This window comes from Lotus japonicus, chromosome 1 (assembly GCF_012489685.1).
Source record: "Lotus japonicus ecotype B-129 chromosome 1, LjGifu_v1.2".
In the NCBI taxonomy this organism is placed as follows: Eukaryota; Viridiplantae; Streptophyta; class Magnoliopsida; order Fabales; family Fabaceae; genus Lotus; species Lotus japonicus.
In genome coordinates this window covers 75,464,633-75,484,882 of record NC_080041.1, presented here as the reverse complement: position 1 = coordinate 75,484,882, position 20,250 = coordinate 75,464,633, and the positions used below count along the sequence as shown (strand labels likewise).

At 37.7% G+C, this 20,250-nt stretch overlaps 1 long non-coding RNA gene and 1 pseudogene across 5 annotated transcripts; one reads left to right on the top strand and one right to left on the bottom strand.

Annotated features, from left to right (window-relative positions):
• The first annotated feature begins 844 nt into the window (after positions 1 to 844).
• Positions 845 to 3,624, top strand: LOC130711187 (serine carboxypeptidase-like 45; annotated as a pseudogene).
• Positions 3,625 to 15,731: 12,107 nt separating this feature from the next.
• On the bottom strand, positions 15,732 to 19,879 carry LOC130711154 (uncharacterized). 5 transcript variants are annotated; one of them, XR_009010596.1, is made up of 7 exons: positions 19,735 to 19,879; positions 19,288 to 19,660; positions 19,055 to 19,158; positions 18,712 to 18,827; positions 18,368 to 18,466; positions 16,697 to 16,775; positions 15,732 to 16,536 (listed from the first exon to the last, which is right to left on the bottom strand). It is a non-coding gene; the product is annotated as an uncharacterized LOC130711154 (long non-coding RNA). The 5 variants fall into 5 exon arrangements; XR_009010586.1 differs by having other exon boundaries at positions 15,736 to 16,536; positions 19,055 to 19,178; XR_009010594.1 differs by lacking the exon at positions 16,697 to 16,775 and having other exon boundaries at positions 15,737 to 16,536; positions 19,055 to 19,178.
• Positions 19,880 to 20,250: the final 371 nt, after the last annotated feature.

Here is a 20,250-nt window from a genome sequence, read left to right as displayed (position 1 = left end):
TGTTTTATGTTTCAATCACTATATTGTTTTTCACATGTGTTTAATATGTAATATGTGATCCTTATACTGAAAGTTGGGGAACATGACTTGTGTCATAACTGTTGATTGAAAATGGGAAAATTGCTTTATAATTTACCAATGAGTGCAGTAGTTGGAGTTTTGTTTCTCAAAACTATAGGATGTATGCAACTGTTCTGAGCTTTCCTTTATGATGAATATAATTTTGCATGATTTGTGTTAAATCAGTGGGCAGAAGCAATTGAAAATTTGGACCATGGAGACCCTGGGTCAGACAAGAGCTTTGGCATGAAACAAAGGCCTGATGGTGATATTGAGATTGATGAAAGATTTTGGGAGGAGGATTTTATCATCCCAACCTGCCACAAGTGCAACGGAGTTCTCAAACCTGATGTAAGCCATCTTGCTTCTCTCAGTTGAAATATTTGGCTCTTACTGGTGTGGATACTTCAGTCCGTTGGTTTTTTTTAAATCTTAATAATTATTCTTCATTAATCATTACTATAGCTGGTAATAAGTGGGAGCAAGAGAAGCATAAGAGTTATGAGTTACTGCACTCTTTAATTTATTGATCTGAAGGGAAGAATCTATTAGCACAGAGACTCTTGATCATTTTAATTTGTGTCTTATTATGCTAGCTACATGTAGATTCTTGTTTAAGTAAATTGAATATGAATTGGCTGTGTTTCCTTAATGTTCTCATTGTACATAATTGTGAAGGTTGTCTTCTTTGGTGATAATGTTCCCAAGGACAGAGCTGATATGGCAATGGAAGCATCTAAGAGATGTGATGATTTTCTTGTACTAGGGTCATCTGTAATGACCATGTCTGCATTTCGACTTGTCAGGTAGACTGTAGATATGTTGGTTATGGTGTTAATATTCTACATAATTGATTCTGACTTAAAATCAATTACAGAAGAATTTACAAATATGATACTGTACTCATTGAGTTACTTTTGTGTTGCAGAGGCAAACATGCTGTGTTTGGAGACACCAGTTGGAGTGGGGTTCTCATATGCTAAAGGTAGCTCCTCCTATATGACAGTGAATGATGAGGTAACAGGTATATATCCTTCACTAATGCCAATTACTTTTTTAGACCCTTCTTTTTAATCTTTTGGGACAAAAATGTTTCTCTTTAGAAAGCTCCTTTTAATCCTACTTCTATGGGAAAAGGCACATATCTCATGTTTTATACTGCTTAGGCTTTTTAAAAAAGTTGAGACAAGAAATAGTGATTAGTGGTAAAATACTAGAATGTCATTCTAGCTTTCGTATGGCACTATACATGATTATTCCTCATCTCTTGTTGTGTACGCAAGCTTTAGAATGCTATACTTTTTCATTTCAGTATGATTGTGTTGTCCTTGAATACTCAAATTGTCATTATTCACTCATATAATGTCATCTGAAGCAGTGCTTTTTGAATTCTTAAGCCAGGGACAATGTTGTATTTCTGCAACGCTGGTTCAACAAGTTCCCACAATACAGGAATAGAGATTTGTTTCTAACTGGGGAAAGTTATGCAGGTAAATGTGTCACCTTTGTTTAAGTGCATACTTTCGGTATACAGTGTAAAACTACGGTGAACCAAAATCACGGTGGATTGAAGCAACTTCATTCCTTAGCTTTTGTGGTTGTTTGTCATGATTTTAGCTTCACCGTGGTTTTCCACCGTGTATCCATAGATGCAGTTATCTATGAAAATTCCATTTCAAAAGCAGACTGCAACAAGTTTTACTATTATTTGTGTTTACATATCAGGTCATTATGTTCCTCAACTTGCAAATCTCATGATTGAAATGAACAAAAAGAACAGTATATTCAATCTGAAAGGCATAGCTGTAAGTAACATTAAGTCTTACCTATCTATCAGTGATGCTTTCTTTCTCACATATAATTGAATGGCCTCTTGTGTTGAAATGCAGTTGGGTAATCCAGTTCTAGAATATGCAACTGACTTCAATTCTAGGGCTGAATTCTTCTGGTCTCATGGACTAATATCAGATTCAACATATAACATGTTCACTAGAGTGTGTAACTATTCTCGGTACGCTATAGAGACTCAGTTTCACCTATTTGTTCAAAGGTTATGGGACAGGTGAGCAAAGAAACCAGTAAATTTGTGGACAAATATGATGTCACCCTTGATATTTGCATTTCCTCAGTGTTATCACAATCGAAGATTATTTGTCCTCAAACACATGTGAGTCTTCCCTTGTTAGCTTGCTTTTTCCATCACTTTATCTACTATTTTACTTCTACTACTCACTGGTTTTCAAGTTTGGCTTGCTCATTAGCATTATTGTCTTGTATTTTGACCGCAAGCAAATGAGAGGATAGATGTGTGTGTAGATGACAAGGTTACAAACTACTTAAAACGTAAAGATGTAGAAGAGGCACTTCATGCAAAGCTTGTTGGAGTTCGGAAGTGGGATGTCTGCAGCAAGTAAGTCCTTCTCAGTTCTCACTAAGCAAAAAACTCAGCGAGTGATTGGACACGAGTTGAGCTAACATGGGGGCACTTTCATCCCAATTCATAAGAAGAATTCTGTTCACATTTTGCCTTGAAGGGAGTCTGTTAGCACTGACACCAACGGGTCTCGAAATATAGCCTTCAGTGCATTTGGATACCAGTTGAGTGTAAAGTGAACGGACTTTCATTTCAATTCATAAGTTCTGTTCACTTTTTATCTTGAAATGTGTGTGAACATCTTTGCATCAGTGCAAATGGATATCCAAATCAAATTGGTTTTGCTTAATTGATCTTTGAAAATTTGAAGATCAGTCACCAGAATCAGCTTAGCTTGTCCACCATGATTTTAGCTGATCTTTGTTGTGTTGGTAACAGCGTCCTGGACTATGATATGCTCAACCTGGAAGTGCCTACACTCCCAATTGTTGGATCACTGATAAACGCTGGTGTTCGGGTCTTAATTTACAGGTAAATAAATATAACCAAAACCTTTTCTTTTCCTTTTGATTTTTGTAGTTACTTGAGCTTGAAGACTCGTACATGTGTGTTTCAGTGCTAATTAACATAACCATGTGTATTGTTCTTTCTTGCTGCAGTGGAAATCAAGACTCAGTAATTCCATTGACCGGAAGCCACACCTTAGTTCAAAAGTTGGCAACAAAATTAGGACTGAATACAACAGTCCCTTACAGAGTATGGTTTGAAGGCCAGCAGGTATATATAGTAATTAAACATCTTGCTAGTTTGAATTATTGAGAAAATCAGGCTCCATTTTAATATGATCCAAATAGTATAGACACCATAAACTAATCTCAGTTAATGAAACTAGGTTGGTGGGTGGACTCAAGTTTATGGAAGCATCCTTTCGTTTGCCACTGTTAGAGGTGCCTCTCATGAAGCCCCATTCTCTCAGCCTGAAAGATCATTTGTGTTGTTTAAGTCATTCTTGGAAGGAAGGCCTTTACCTGAAGTTTTCTGATTCACTCTCTTTTTGAATTTTCTCATTTAGTTGAGGTTGTAATTTAGCATTATCCTTTAGTACTATGTCAAGTAAAGGAATGTGTATTAACTGTGCAGAATGTCAAAAGAAAAGTTGGAAAAAGTTCTTTTTTTTTTCCTTTCCCTTTTGGGTTTTTAACCTTTGTAAGTGAGTTTTTGGGTGTTTGCTTGTTCTTTGGGATGTAAAATGTAATAGAGTTATTTTATTCATTAAACGCTTCTGTACAAGACTTTGTAACACACTACTTTACTCTGTCTTTCTCTATTATATAACAAATCTTATCACACACTACATACAAAATTTCTCATAGATTATTGGGTTGAAGATGTACAGTATGAATGTTGTAAGAGAATACAAGTGGGTTATTTTAAATTTCTAGGCAAACAATGAAGCACCATCCGTGTTGCTTAAATGATTTATTCTCCTGTAAAACATCCTACAAAACCTCCTCCTACTATATGAAAGAATACAATAAATGAAATTTGAGTGCATATGAAAAAAACGATTAATATTTTTTTAGAACTAACTAAGTATAAACACATCATGATGAGTCTCTTGTCATCATTTCAAACCTTTGAGAGGGTATGAGCCTGTTGGCTGATGTTATGGGTACTTCATTTGTGAGGCTTTAACTCGAGGTCTCCTCATTTGTATTGTAAGAAAATGAAACCTCATCAAATTCAAACTTTTAGTAACAACCCCTACTTTTATAAATTGTTGAGAAATTATAATCTATGAGCAGTGTCCAATATGTCAAATTCATATAAAAAGTTAGCTAATCGTGTAGATTTTGCCTTGATCATTGATTAAGAACCGCTTTTTTCCCATTTTAAATGATTTAAATTAAAGAAAAATATAAAACCTAATGCTAAATATTTAGTATCTTTTTTTTCTTCTAAAAAACTCAAAATTACTATATGTTAGGAACCCGTTTAACAGAAAAGCTGAAAACAATGTAATAGAGACTCAGAAAGTAATGATTGATTGTTTATTGCATAAAAGAACTGGAAATTACAGAGAGGGAGTAGGATCCCAAATCTGACACAGAGCAAAGCTCCTATAGGAAGCTCACAGCTTCCTATTCATCTCTATTCTCACAAAAGATTCCAGAATGCCTCTCAACCTCACTCTCTTTCCTTATATCCTAAAACGGTTACAATCAACCTTCATTCCCCATCTGTGGGCCTACTCTCCCTTTCCTTGATTCCCCTTTCTGCCCCTTCTAGAATATACTTTCCATTCCTTTGGTCCCACAGGCTCCTGATGGACTAATGCAGCGTTTGGGCCTGCTAATGGGTCAAGGGTCCTAACAATACCCCCTTCTAAAACAGCAACCTTGTCCTCAAGGTTGAAGGCTGGAAACTGGCTTTTAATCAAGATAGCATCCTCCCAAGTAGCTTCTTCAGTTGGCTTTCCTTTCCATTGTATCAGTAGCTGCTGGACTTCCTCTCCGTGCGGTTTCACCAGTCTAGTTGCCAAGATAGCATCAGGCTCCACTGAATCATAATCCTCTCCCGCCAATTGTGTTGGAAGTGCTTCTTCTTCTTGGTAATTTCCCACGGCTTTCTTGAGCAGGGAGACATGGAACACGGGGTGCACCCTGGACCCTTCAGGCAGTTTAAGTTTGTAAGCAACCGCTCCGACCCGGGCAATCACAGGATATGGTCCAAAATAACGTGCAGCCAATTTCGCGTGCACACGACTGACCACAGATTGTTGTCTATGGGCCCGCAACTTCACAAACACCCATTCACCAAGGACGAAAGATTTTTCCACTCGCTTGGTATCAGCCTGAGTCTTCATGCGATCCTGCGCACGTTGGAGTTGCAGTTTGAGCTGACGTAATGCCTCATCCCGATCAAGCAGTTCTCGTTGTACTGCTGCCACACGAGTTTCTCCCAATCCCCAACGAGCAATCGTCGGAGGCTTGCGTCCATACACCACCTCAAAGGGGGTTCGATTGGTAGCGGAGTGAAACGTAGTATTATACCAGTACTCAGCCCAATGTAACCAAGTTACCCAAGTTTTGGGCTGATCAGCAGAGAAACATCTCAAGTACGTTTCAAGACAACGATTTATCACCTCGGTTTGTCCATCAGACTCGGGATGATATGCTGAACTCAGCTTCAAGTGTGTCCCCTGCAACTTGAAGAGTTCTTGCCAGAAGTGACTCATGAAAATTGGGTCTCTATCACTGACAATAGAGGAAGGGACCACGTGCAATCTAACAATCTCCTTGGTGAAAATTTCCGCAATACTCCTCGCGGTATAAGGATGTTTCAGCGCTAGGAAATGGCTATATTTTGATAAGCGGTCGACAACCACCAATACAACTTCAAAACCTTTGGACTTTGGCAGGCCCGTGATAAAATCCATCGATAAGTCCTCCCAAATGGACTCCGGAATGGGTAGTGGCTGTAAGAGACCTCCTGGTGAGGCAGCCAGATACTTCTGCCTTTGGCATGTGTCGCAGCTGCGCACAAATTCCTGGATTGTATTTTTCATCCCAATCCAGTAGATGTTTGCAGCCAAACGTCTATAAGTTCTTAGGAAACCTGAGTGGCCACCTTGTGGAGACATGTGATACTCATGTAACATCTTGGGAATGAGAAAAGAAGTTTTAGACAAAACAAGCCTACCTTTGTAAAAGAGAATTCCCTGCTGGAAGGTGAACTCAGGGTGGGATTTTGGATCTTCTTGAATAGCTTTGATGATTTGTTGGAGCCGCATGTCGTTGAACACTTCATCCTTCACTTGTCTTTGCTCTTCCCAATTTGGATATGAAACCAAGGCATTAAGTTCACTCCCCTCCCGGATTCTGGACAAAGCATCTGCTCCTCTATTCAATCTCCCCGGCTTGTAAATTATATCAAAATCATACCCCAAAAGTTTCGCCGCCCAATTTTGCTGTTCCCCTGTAACGATTTTCTGTTGCAAGAGTTCTTTGAGGCTTTTTTGATCTGTAGACACAGTGAATCTCCTGCCCAATAGATTTGGTCTCCAGTGCTGTATAGCCAAAGCCACGGCCATAAGCTCTTTCTCGTAGGCAGACTTTGCTAAGTTCCTAACTCCCAAAGCTTTACTGTAGTATGCGATTGGGTTTCTCCCTTGCATTAGGATAGCCCCGATACCGTTCCCTGATGCGTCGCATTCGATGATGAACTCCTTTCCAAAGTCAGCTAAGGTAAGAACAGGTGCTGATGTGAGCTTGTCTTTGAGTATCTCGAATGCTTGCTGTGCATCAATTCCCCAACAAAATGCGTCTTTCTTTGTGAGCTCGGTTAATGGCTTCGCTACCTTTCCATAATCCCTTATGAATTTTCTGTAGTACCCTGTTAGACCAAGGAAACCTCGAACCCCTTTTACATTCCTGGGAGTTAGCCATTCTCTAACACTCGCAACCTTGTTGGGATCTACTGCCACCCCTTGTGCAGAGATTAAATGCCCCAAATATTCCACTTTTCCTTGTGCAAAGTGGCATTTTTTCCTGTTGGCTGTGAGACTTTGCTCCCTTAGAGTTTGCAAGACCTCCTCTAGTTGCTTCATGTGAGATGCCCAATCTTTACTATAGACGAGTATACCGTCAAAGAAAACTAAGACGCCTTTGCGGAGCTTGGGACGGAATACCTCATTCATGAGGCTTTGAAAGGTCGAGGGTGCATTCATCAAGCCAAACGACATCACCAGGAATTCATAATGCCCCTCGTGTGTGCGAAATGCCGTTTTATGAACATCTTCAGGCTTTACCAACACTTGATGATAACCTGATTTCAGATCGAGCTTGGAGAAATATGTTGCTCCGTGTAGCTCGTCCAACAGCTCCTCAATCACAGGTATAGGAAACTTGTCTGGGATTGTAACCTTGTTTAAAGCTCTATAATCTACACACATTCGCCAAGAATTATCTTTCTTTTTGACAAGGATTACCGGGCTGGAGAAAGCACTTGTGCTATGGCGTATGATTCCTGCAGTAAGCATCTCTTTAACCTGCTTCTCTATCTCGTTCTTATGCACATGAGGATAACGGTAGGGGCGGACATTAACTGGCCTTGCCCCTTCTTTAATATTGATGCAGTGCTCCTTTCCTCTGCTTGGAGGTAATCCCTCTTGTGCTGCAAAAACATCATCGTATCTGGTAAGCACTGCTTGCAGTTCTCCTTGCTGGACTGGAGTTAAATTAAATTCCGCATCTCCCTCTTGCTGAATTTTTCCCATGGTTCTCAACCCTGCTACGCCTAGCCCTTTTGAACGGCTGATGATGCTCTGCAAGGCTTCCAAGGCGTTTGCACCTGATTCCAGACCCTGCAACTCAACCCAGTGCCCCTCGTGCCAGAATTTCATGGAACGCTTCCCCCAATTGATGATGGTATCCCCCAGCGTCTTTAACAAATCAATTCCCAGAACTAAATCAGGTCCACCGAGGTCGAACAAGTGAGGAGCACATCTGAGGGAATACCCCTCTAGTGCCAACTCGATTTCCTTGCTCTTCCCGTGAGTGTATGACTGGTACCCATCGCCAAGCTTAATGGACATCCTGGGGGTTTCTTCAGTTTCCCACCCTATTCTCTGCATCAACCTCTGGTCAATGAAATTATGAGTGGCACCGCTATCCACAAGGACCAGAATCGGCACCCCGTGCACTCTTCCTTGGAGCTTCATAGTTTGCGGCGGAGAACTGGAATTGCCTCCCAAATTATAGAGATTGAGCACGCACATCTCCCCTTCTAACTCTTCTTCGTGATCTTCTATTTCCATTGCCAAGACTTTTCCCTCCTGCTCATCGTCTCCCTCCTCCATTATCAGCACCCTAAGTTGCCTATCTAGGCATTGATGCATTGGGTGGAAGGGTCCACCACACTTAAAACATAAGCCTTTTTGTTTTCTTTCAAGTAGCTCTTGATACGTGAGGTGTGAAAATCCCCGATCCCTTGGCCCATTACGTCGAGATTCATTCTGGGCTTTTTGGTCTACCTTTGGCCCACTGGTTCCCGGTTTGATTGTGGGTCCTTGGCCTTGCCCTCCTTTGACCCAAATCCAGTCGTTTCCTCCAACCTTCCCCGACCCGGTGGCCCCGGATTTGTACCCGGACCCATGCGATCGTGTTCCGCGGGTAAAACCTGACCCGTTTTCTCCCCTCACCTCCTTCTCTACCACGCGTGCCACCGTGAGTAGTTTCGACCTGCTAAGACCCCCCATGACTGAGAGGCTACGCACCTTCCCCCTGATTTCTTCTTTCAGACCATGCAGGAAGTAACCTTGATATTGTTTATCGGGTAACCGTGGAATTTGAGCCGTGAGGTACTCAAATTCAGTTATGTACTCATCGATCGACCCTCTTTGACGGAGCTCCGTCAACTGCTCATAAACATCTCCTTCCCCGTGTCCTCCATACCTTTCCAACAGCGCCTCTCGGAATTTCTCCCATGTCAGAGCTGGATCCGCTTCCAGAAGTGAGTTGAAGAAGTGAATAGTGGGTCCTTCCATGCTCAAGTGAGTTGAAGCCATCTAGATGTTGTATTACTACAAGTTCCTTTTCTATTCTTGGTTTGCATCTGTTGGTTGGTCTAAAGATACAGTAAAAATTAAAAAAGATTGAGTCCTTTGATTATTAACTCTCTATCTCTTGTATGCAGTGGATGTGCTTCTGCAATCAGATATGCTTTTCTCATTTCTTTGATTTTTAAAACTTTAAATTCTGCTCATCTTATCCCAATCGTTTTAACCAATTTTGGTAGTTTTAAAATCTCTAATATATTGGCCCCGTTAGTTATAAATGCAATAAACGTTTCTTATTATCTCACGCAATATTAGTTTTTTTTTTTTGAAATAAACCATGTAAATATTTTATCACTCAAAGGTAGAATGATTGGTTATGGAAAACTGGATCCATAGAAACAGTTTCAACTTAACCTAAAACTGTATTTATATTTTCACTTACTTCCGGAGCATCAGGTGAGCTAGAACCAAAGTGACACTTCTGCTTTTTCCCTCAAAGCAATAAACTAAAACTCTCTGACCTGTTTGCTCAACATAATCTATAAAATCACAAGCTTCATCAAATATGCTGCTGATGTTGGACTCCACATTGTCACAGATCTGTTCAAATGGGAGATGAATGGAAATAATATGAGCATTTATTTCTGAGCAGAATTGAAGAGTACTTTTGGCATCTTTAATAATAGAAAAGAGTATTGTAAATATGCATAAGAACAAGCATAACTCCTCATACAGAATAGCAAATACATTAAAGGATAAGCGAGAAAATGATGAAGCAAGCCTTAACAAGTAAATACACCAGCCAAAGGTGATCAAACGAACAGCAGAAAACACAGGAAAAAAAGGGAAGAATCCATTTCAATATGTCCATAGTGGACCAATATATCAAGTATGTTATTTATGCAGGAAAAACTTCAAGTCTGGATTAAGCTGCAAGTTGTAGGGTACAGAACAACCAAGCCTTATCCTGTTTTGTGGTATTGGCTACATTATCAATTGAAGCCATTGCCTCATTGGGCTCTATTAAAAAGTGAAAATTTAACTGAAACAATTTATACAAAAGTTGTAGAGTATGCATACGAAATTAGAGATAAAAAATCATCCATGAGCTGGCAGTGACACCTAACATCTCAAGCGTTTGCAATGATAGTTCGCAGACATAGTACCCGTTTGGATGGAAACCAAAGAGCACCTGTTGGAGCTTATTCCTGCTTTTTCTAGTAGATAAGCTCCAATAAGCGTGTATGCAAACATGCTCATAGTATTAGAACTTCTACAATCAATTAGTCAACAGTTCTACTTCCATTCTTCATAATTAAATTAAACTTAAGCACTGAAACCAAACCAGTGTTTTGTCTACACTTCTAGCTCATGCATGCATCTAAAAACTTGAACTTTTGTGAATGACTGGTCCTTTAAAATTTAAATAGTTATTGGAAAATCAAGAAGTTATCATAATGGACATGCATGAAAATAACATGCCAACTCAGACATCAAGAAGGAAGTCAAACTAGACCTCTGCAAGCAAATCAATAGGATAACTGGGGTAAAAATTAGACACGAGAAAATGGCTTACAGAGAAATTTATGTATGTGAATAGATCGGGAAACTGAGAAGCTGACTGTCCAGTTTCATTAGTACACAGACACAAAATATGGGTGATTCCCAAGTGTTGCAGTGTGTATACAGATCTTGCAGCTAGTGCTCCACCGATAAAAAGATTATTTGTAACAGCAGATGGCCTTTCTGTATTTGCAGCCTCAAATATCAATGCAATTCTCTCGAGGATATGCTCAAGTCTGACCTGAAAGTTAATGGAGTAAATGCTTTCTGTGAAGATCCAATAAATGAAATGGCTCCAATATATGAATTCTGCATACTATTTCAAACTGAGATACCTTCAGTTCACATGCATCAGAAACAGTGTTGTTATCACTACCCTAAAAAAATCCTGTATTGAAATTGTTCTCCTGGCATAATTTGATGGCATCATTTTTAAGCATTTCGTTCCATTGTTCCAATTCTTTAGAAGATTCAGCATCAACCTGAAAATCATCATAAAGTATAACACATAAGATAAAAAGGGACGCGTGATGAAAAAGCTGTTTTACATGGCAAAGATGCCTAGTTACCATGCTATGTCCTTATTTTCCAACCACACTAAGATATAGGGGAAAAAAACCAAAAGAGCAACTTAGAAAATGGTAAGAGAAACAAAATAAATGAGTAAGAGCAATGTTAGCATGGAAAAATCAAATTTAGAAAATGGTAAGAGAAACAAAATAAATGAGCAAGAGCAATGTTACCATCAGATGGTTTTTTCGTGGAGCCATCAGATGGGGCTTCAGTTTTGTTCACTCTCATCTGATGCACAACACCATCAGATGGCAGTGAGCAAAGTAGGGTATTGGCCAGCAGCTTGAATGGTGTTTTTGTCACAAGATAAAAATGAAAAAATCAGATTGGTGAGGAGTTGATATTGGGTCCTGATGACGTCACAACCGGAGCTGCTGGCGATTTTATGAAGGCAACGCGGATAACCACTACGATGATTACCATGTACGGGATGGATAGGGTTGTAGGCTCAATGTTCTTAGCTGACTTTTTTCGTCAGCAACTGACCCTGATCTGAGATTCATGATTGCTCAAAGGAACATTTGACAATGATTCCTTTGACAATGTATCATTAATTCATTAATCTCAGATCAGGGGTCAGTTGCTGACGCAAAAAGTCAGATAAGAACATTGAGCTTACAACCCTATCCATCCTGTACATGGTAATCATCGTAGTGGCTATCCGCGTTGCCTTCATAAAATCGCCAGCAGCTCCGGTTGTGACGTCATCAGGCCCAATATCAACTCCTCACCAACCCGACCTCCAAAGGTCACATCAAGAAGAGCTAGAAGCTCCAGACGAGTATACATCAGTAAATACTTCGGACGGGCAAGAGTGACGCAACCTAAGTATTTCTTTGTAGGCACGATAGTTGCCTTTAAAATAGAGGGAGCCCCCTTGGTGTATCTGGCCACCAAGGCGTGGCCAGCCTCATGGTAGGCTACCATTACTTTATTCTTCCCCTTTAAGACAGGGGGAGGTGTTTCTGTCACAGGACAAAAATGAAAAAATCAAATTTAGAAAATGGTAAGAGAAACAAAATAAATGAGTAAGAGCAATGTTAGCATGGAAAAATCAAATTTAGAAAATGGTAAGAGAAACAAAATAAATGAGTAAGAGCAATGTTACCATTAGATGGTTTTTTCGTGGAGCCATCAGATGGGGCTTCAGTAGGAGTAGCAAAATGATGGTGCTGTGAGCAAAGCAGGCTTGAACCGCGATGGGGAGACAAGGAATTTGCGGCAATGAAGGATCATAGCTTCCATCATATAACTAGGTCACTACAGAGAAAGATGATGAACTAGGTCACTACAGAGAAAGATGATGAACTAGGTTACTAAAGAGACTCGAGGAGAAGATGATGAAGGAGTCAGTCTTAATGTTTTCAGCCCAAAACGTAGGTCTGGAAAAAAAAAAACCCGAGAGGGTGCAAGCGGAAGAAAATAAAAATGGGCAAGAAAAAGAAAGCAGAACGGTGCCTTTTCTCACTCCACAAATCTAACCCATATCTACTTCCGAATTTTCAGCCAATGGGAAGGCTTGGTCAAACGGTGCAGTCAGGGGAATCTGAACCTCACTTTATTGATTTTTTCTTTTTCTTTTTCAAAGAAATCAAATATAAATATATTGATTAAATGGAAGTTGATGTAGACGCGAACTAAACAAAATATATCAGAACGACGGACAAAAATAACAAAAAATGAACTAAATTGAGAAACTAAAATACTATGTTTATAACCATTTGCATGTTTGTGTGGGTGTAAATTTTAAGTTGATGATTGTGAAGGTGTGAAAAACGACTAGAAGGGGGGGTTGAATAGCGTTTTCAATATAAAAACTTTCCCCTTAAGATTTAAAGTAAATCTTTTCGGTTTCTCTAAGATAGATGGTGCAGCGGATAAAGATAGAGAGAAGAGAAAAGCACACAAGTATTTTATCCTGGTTCACTTGATAAATCCCTCAAGCTAATCCAGTCCACCCGTTAAGGTGATTTCTTCCTTCTTAGAATGAAGGCAATCCACTAATCAGATAATTGTTACAACTGCACTTGAAACCTACAAGTGACTAACAATACACTGACTTAGCTCACACCAAGATTCACTCTCTTAGTCTTCTCTAGGATCCGATCAACCTTGATCTCCTAAAGGAATCACCACTAAGATTCACTCTCTTAGTCTTCTTAAGGATACTGACCTACCCGGTCCCTTAAGGAAAATCAAACAACTGTTTGAGGTTGGTGTTTACAAAGGTTTGCTTCTAAATAAGCTGAGTGTAAACTAAATAAGAACAGATGAAGAAAGTAGAGGCTTGAATCTTTTCTTGTATTGCAGCTCTTGGTTTTTCTCTCTTAGTTTTCTTCTTTTTCTTCAGCCTTTTATAGTCCAAGGTGCAAAGGATATTTCTGTTGAGAGAATATGACCGTTGGAGGGCATTTCTGGAACTTCCAGAACCTGCTGTGGCTGAACCTTGGTAGGTAGGCTTTTCAGAATAGTACACTGCTCTTGTACTTCTTGATAGAGACATTTGCCTTTAACCATTGACTTCTGATCAGAGTTATGCTTCGTGTTGGAACTTGTGAAGCTTGGTGATCAGAGTCAGAGGGATGCTTGGATCCTCTGACCTTCGTAACTTCTGCTTCTGGACCTTCAGAGCCTCTGGTCCCTCAGAGCTTCTGGTCTTCAGATCTTCTGATCCTCAGATCTTCTGATCCTCTGATCCTCTGATCCTCTGATCCTCAGATCCTCTGATCTTCTGATCCTCTGATCCTCAGATCCTCTGATCTTCAGAACTTCTGACGAATATATCTTCTGGTGTCAGAATCAGAACCTGTTTGTCAAAACACTCAAGACAAACATTAGAGTATCATAGTTGTTCATCCACAAATAAATACTTGTTATCATGAAAACATAGAGTTGTACCACATGACCAAATCTTGATCTTACAGATTGTTGCTAATTTTATAATGAGAACCATTAACAATTGGTGGTCTTTTAAATCTGGGTACTTTTATTGATATATTAGTTTGAATTGTGGTTGTGGGTAGGTTTTATCACTAATTTTATTTTTGAACTAGTATTTTTGACCCGTGCGATGCACGGGGATATCCATTTTGTTTTCGCGTGAAAATTTTAAAATCTGCATTATTTTTGTAATGTTTATTAAGAGATAATTTATGAATTAAAAGATCAAACTAACTTAGATATAGGAAAAAAGAAATTTGAAAGTTTTTTTTTATGAAGAATGTGTTTGTTTTTATTTTGTGCACGTGCAAAATGAACTTTATGTCAAGAAGAGTAATTTTATTTTATAGCTTTTTTATAATAGTAAAGCCCATATAAATGGAATTGTAGAAGTGGAAGTGTTTTTGTCCCATGGATTAAATACTTTATTTTTGTTTCATCATTAGGCACTTTAAAGTGGATTTATATTTGGTCTTTAAGGTTTTAAATTTTTTAACTTTTATGTAACACCTAAATGGTATTAATTCATAATATGTAACCACTATAGTTATTTTACATTTTAAATAAGTTAATTAATAGATATATAACTCATATGCATCTTTAAAATATATTTTAATAATAATAAAAATAATTAGCAACTCTATAAATCAAAAGTAATTAATTGTGTCATATGAAATTCTCTAACTCACATAAACTAAATACTAATAAACAACTTTAAACTAATTAATTCTACTTTGTTACAATGAAAAGTCAACTCAAAGGTCAAAACATATTTTACTATCAACTCTTATCTTACTAACTGGAATCAAAGAATTATTAGACCTGTTCCGTCAAAAATGGGAATGGGCTAAGGTTATGAACTTATAATCTATAATCTGATGATCGAGTCGATTCCATGATTATAAGTTCATTCCATACCGGACCAGAATAGGGTTATATACATTCTCATTATGAGAAGGAGTCATTCGTCGAGCGTATCTATATAGATATTATGTTTACATATAGATTCCTGCGTTGTTGCATTCCATTTAGGATCAGGGATATGCGTAATCAGACCTGTTTTTTACATATCTCTCATTATTTTGGACCATATTCACCTCTTTGGGCTTCTATTGAATGGCAACCCATATTCTAAATTCGTAAGAGCAGTGAATAATGTCATTGAATTACACTTTAAACTTTAAAGTGAAATAATCATGTTTTTACTTAATGCAACCATTATTATAGAGGTAGTTCTTTCAAGTTTAATTCTTGTAAATGGCAAAGGTTTATAAAGAATTAATTTAAAGTTATTGTTTTTGCGTGAGGTTTAAATTGCCTTTGAAATCCTAAGGGATTGGTCTAGTAGAGCATGATATAATCTCGTAATATTGTAGTAAATAACTGTTTATGTTTCAACCTTACACTTCAACGATGCGATTTTTTTACGGTTTCTTTATCTTATCATGGTTTTCTTTTACCGTTACAAAATAAAAAAGTGATTGGGCTAGGAATATAGACATAAAGGTGAATGACAATTTCACTATGTAGGGGAGTTACAATATGCCCTTTGTTTATAAAGCACTTTTTTTGTTAAGTTTGCTGGATGTTTTCCAATTGAGAGAAAAGCCTTGTAAGTTAATAGAAATACTTATAAAGGTATCATGTAGATATCATAAGTCATAATTTTAAATTTCAAGGTGATATGAGATGAAGTTCTTTTTATCTAGATACCATATGTCTCCACCTCAAAGTTCATCAATCAATGATCTGATAAAAAGAGCACACCCATGAAATTATATCATGATTTAGCTAGCTTTCCTGTATGGTCTACTGTGTCACACCCATAAAATACATCTTTCAAAAGGAAGGAAAGTGTAAAGGAAAAAATTTGTCAAAAAAATTAATTATTCAAGCATCTAAAATACAAAAATCAACACTGACAAATATGAAGATGACAAATAAACAGGATGTTTTTAATTTATTATTTATCATCATTAACACTGTAGTCCTATTTAGTATTTACTGATCTCATTACTTCAAAGGAGTAACAACAGTCTTCCTTTGCAAACTACTACTTTTTCTCTGTCCTGACCACTCATCTTGTATCCAACAAAGGGGATTGCAGCATTTAAGAACAAAGAAGCTGAGCAGATAAAAGCAAGGATGAAACTGGTCTTCCCCATGGTATAAGGTGAATTTTAATTCAATATGTATTTTCTTTTTCAAATCTAAGTTGTTGATAGAAGGCTCCACAAAACTCAAGTGACCTATCTGAAATTCAAACTACAACGTGAAAAACCTACACTTAGAATGATGAAAAACCACATCCATTATTTGTATAAATTAAGAGCTTCCACCATAAAAAAGATGGATGCATTAGCAATAAATCAGTTTACTTGGTACATGTAGTAATACAGTTTCACAATTCAATCATTGCATGCTCATCTTCTGCAAGCACATTCCTTTCAACTCTAACATGCTCAACCTGTGGTGTAAATAAAAGTAACAAACTAAAAATATTCAAATCAAATAATGAAACTAAAATATTATATAACAAAGAACTTTTTTTTTTCTTTCTAATATTGACTGAAGAATGGAAGAATGGACATAACTTTAATGCTATTAAGGAAAACATGAAAACTCACACAAATGTCCCCTACTAAGCATTTCAAACTTTTTTATGACATATATGTTAGCTGTTTTGTTCTCCCAATAGGGTGTTACCTGTGAAATAATATGGTATAAGATTTCACAAAATTTCATAGTATGGAGGTATACAAACAAAAGTAAAATGAGAGATGTTTTCAGGACATGCTCAAATTCCAGGGGAGAGATTCATTCACAACTGATATATCTTAGAGAATCAAGAGGGGGATGAGATGAAACATTTTATCAAAATATTTCTAGGGACATGATCACTGAGAGATGTTTCCAAGGACATGCTCAATTTTCAGGGGAGAGATTGTTTCACAGCTTATATGTCTTAGAGAAAGTCTAAAGAGGGGGATACGTTGAAACATTATACAACAAAATAGAAAGCGGTGAGAAAAGTAAAAGCATTCTTATTTGTCCTCCACTGCACGAAAGCCCCATTTAGCAACCTAACTTCTATAATTTTAGTCAACAAACAAAGGAAGATCAATATTGAGAAACGAAAAGCATATGAATATCAAATTATAGTAAAAGACCGTAAGCGGATGGATACATTTTCTTGTTAAAATTCAATGATGACATAAAATGGTAGCAAACAACGCATTTAACAATGATAGAGAAATTTAATAGTACTATGTGGTATGCGCTAAGAGAAAAGGAACCATTCAAAAAGAGCAAAAGAATTATGACATAAAATGGTATGCTAAAAGTGGTAGTCTACTTATCAACATTACTCAATTTATGATCTTCATCGTGAGTCTTTCTACTTACTATATCTCTTGACCTTTCTTTTTCTTGACTTATCACCCTTTCCTTCTCTCTAGCTTTATCTTTCCCCTTGTCCTTCTCCCAATCTCTATAGCTTTCCCTCTCCTTTTCTCTATCTGTATGCTTCTCTCGCTCTCTCTCCTTAACCATATCCCCATCCTTTTCATTCAACTAAACCAACACCTGAATTTGAGCAAATACTACTAATTACCTATAGAAACATAACCATATCTCACATGGCAAAAAATATTAAAAAATTAATGAGCCAAGCCAAAGCAACAGCCATCATACCAAACCTCCTCATCTCTCTTTTCACGGAAGTCTACTTTATCATCAACATTACTCAATTCATGATCTTCCTCATGGGCTGACACACACACGCACACACACACGCACACACACACACACACACACACACACACACACACACACACACACACACACACACACACACACACACACATTTCCCTCTTATCCTAAGCCACCAATTTACTCCCATAATTATGTTATGCTATTCTACTTATTGTACAATTGCCTTCTCCAATACCTTGCTGCCCTGATAGCTTTCTGTTACACTCACCATCCCACTATGGAAAATACTCTCTCCATTCCCAGGCTTACACTAACTGCTGGAACTTGCTTTGAATCAAACATCCCTATCAAGTTATCATATCGGCTACCACCGGCAATTGAACCAACCTGTGTTAAAACTATCCATCCCTAGATGTAAGCATAAACTTTCATTAAACATTATATAAACAAAACAGACCACAATATATGCACAAATCAGAAAGCCTAGACAGAGTAAGCAAACTGCCATGAATGGATGATTAACATTATAACATATAAAACAAATGATAGCACAATCTTTAAAAAAATTACAACTTGCATGTTACCTTTCAAATTATAGCAACGACCAATGAAAAGAAATGGCTCAAATTTTCCCTCCAACCTACTGCTTCATGTTGGCTACAATTCAGCCAAAATCAGAGAACCTGTTAATGAAAATATGTTTGATAGTGTAAGGAAAAGTTTGCATTACATTTTGAAGCTAACTGCAAAAGGCTATTGTTTTCTTGACTAATAGTATATTTGAGTAGAAGCAAAGAAAGTACACTGGGGCAAGGATAAAGTATCCTTAACAGGAGGAAAAAATTATAATAAAGAAAAGGGAGTAACAATAAATAAATACATGGAAAAATAGATGGAAAAAAACATGGAGTTAAGATTGAGACCTTACCCAGGGGATAATCATGGAAAGATTTAAGATTCTGGAGCACCATATCCATAAGCCAGATGGAATTTGAAAAGGCAGTGTGAGGAGGCTCCAACCAATGAAATAATCAAATGAAGTTCCTGAAAACATGAAATCTGAGTCATTTTGAAGAGATTTTGAAACCAAGGATGATAATGGTGATAATGAGGATCCACTTTCTATGTCTAAAAGTTATATCCTGAATTGTATAGTTAGTACACTCAGGTCTTGACAAATCAAAGCAAACATCAAAGATGCAGGTCATCTCATTATTTTTACCAATCCTACGTGATGAAAGTAGAACAAATTTGAACTTCACCTTGATTACCTGTTATAATTGTTTCTGGGGATTTAAGCTTCACTGTTTCTCCATCTTTCTCAATCTCCCATCCTCCGCTCCACCTGCCATGGAAGCCCCATCTGCATCAATCTCTGGCACGTACATCATCAATCTAGTTAAATGCAAATTTTCAATATGCTTGTTCAACCAATAGAAAGGAAAACGAAATATAATCAATACATAAGACAAAATATATGTTAAAATATGGTTAAAATCCATACCCAAAAACTAATGAAAATGAGAAGCCTTGGGGCCTAAAACAAACGAAAATTGGGATCAAGAGGAAGAACATAATCCCAGGAGAACGATCAAAGAGTTGCAGAGTTGAAGATTTTGTGCGGCCAAACCCTAGAGGAAGAGAAATTTGCACTGCAATTGCAGAGGAGAGATAGCAATTGAAAAAGGCCAGTGTCCATTAAAGCAGAATAAACCGATGGAAGATGAGAGATTGCAGAGGAATTGAGAAGAATGAACGAAAAAGCAGATTAGTGACCACCGAATTGAGAAATAATATGAGAAACAATGAACAAAAGGCATGGCTCTACCACTGCTCCCTCCCCGTTTTCACCAAAAACCAACACATAAATACGATACCTGGTGAAGAGGAGCATCCAAATGAGGAATACTATGAAAAGTAATGAACAAAAGGCTTTGTAGAGAGAGATTACCGGTAAAGAGGAGGCAGAGGATCGGAGGCGATCAGTAGGTCGCAGAGGAGGAATGAAAACGGGCGAGGCGATTAAAAGAGGAGGCAGAGATTACTGTGAAAACGGGCAACGCGAGAAGGTGGAAAAACGGAAACTGAAGGAAAACGAAAACATCAACGAAATACTGAAGGAGATCAAGTTCAATAACTTATTGTGAATCAACGGCTGAGATTGAATCCATGTGAAATAAAATGTATTTTTTACCAAAATATCCATGGTCAAGCTTCATTGTCTTTAAAATTATTTGTTGATTGACAGATTTACCCCAAAGGCTGCTAAAACTCTTCCTTTATAGAGTTTATAGATAGATAGATAGATATTTCCACTTAGCTTCTCTTATTTTGTCTCTGATCTAAAGGAGTGGAATAAACATATTAGACCTCCGTCATATTTCCTACCTTTTATTTCTTCAATTCACTTTTAGTTGAATAAAGGTTGGTGCAAATTTTTATTTTTATTTTTTAAAACTAGGTTGGT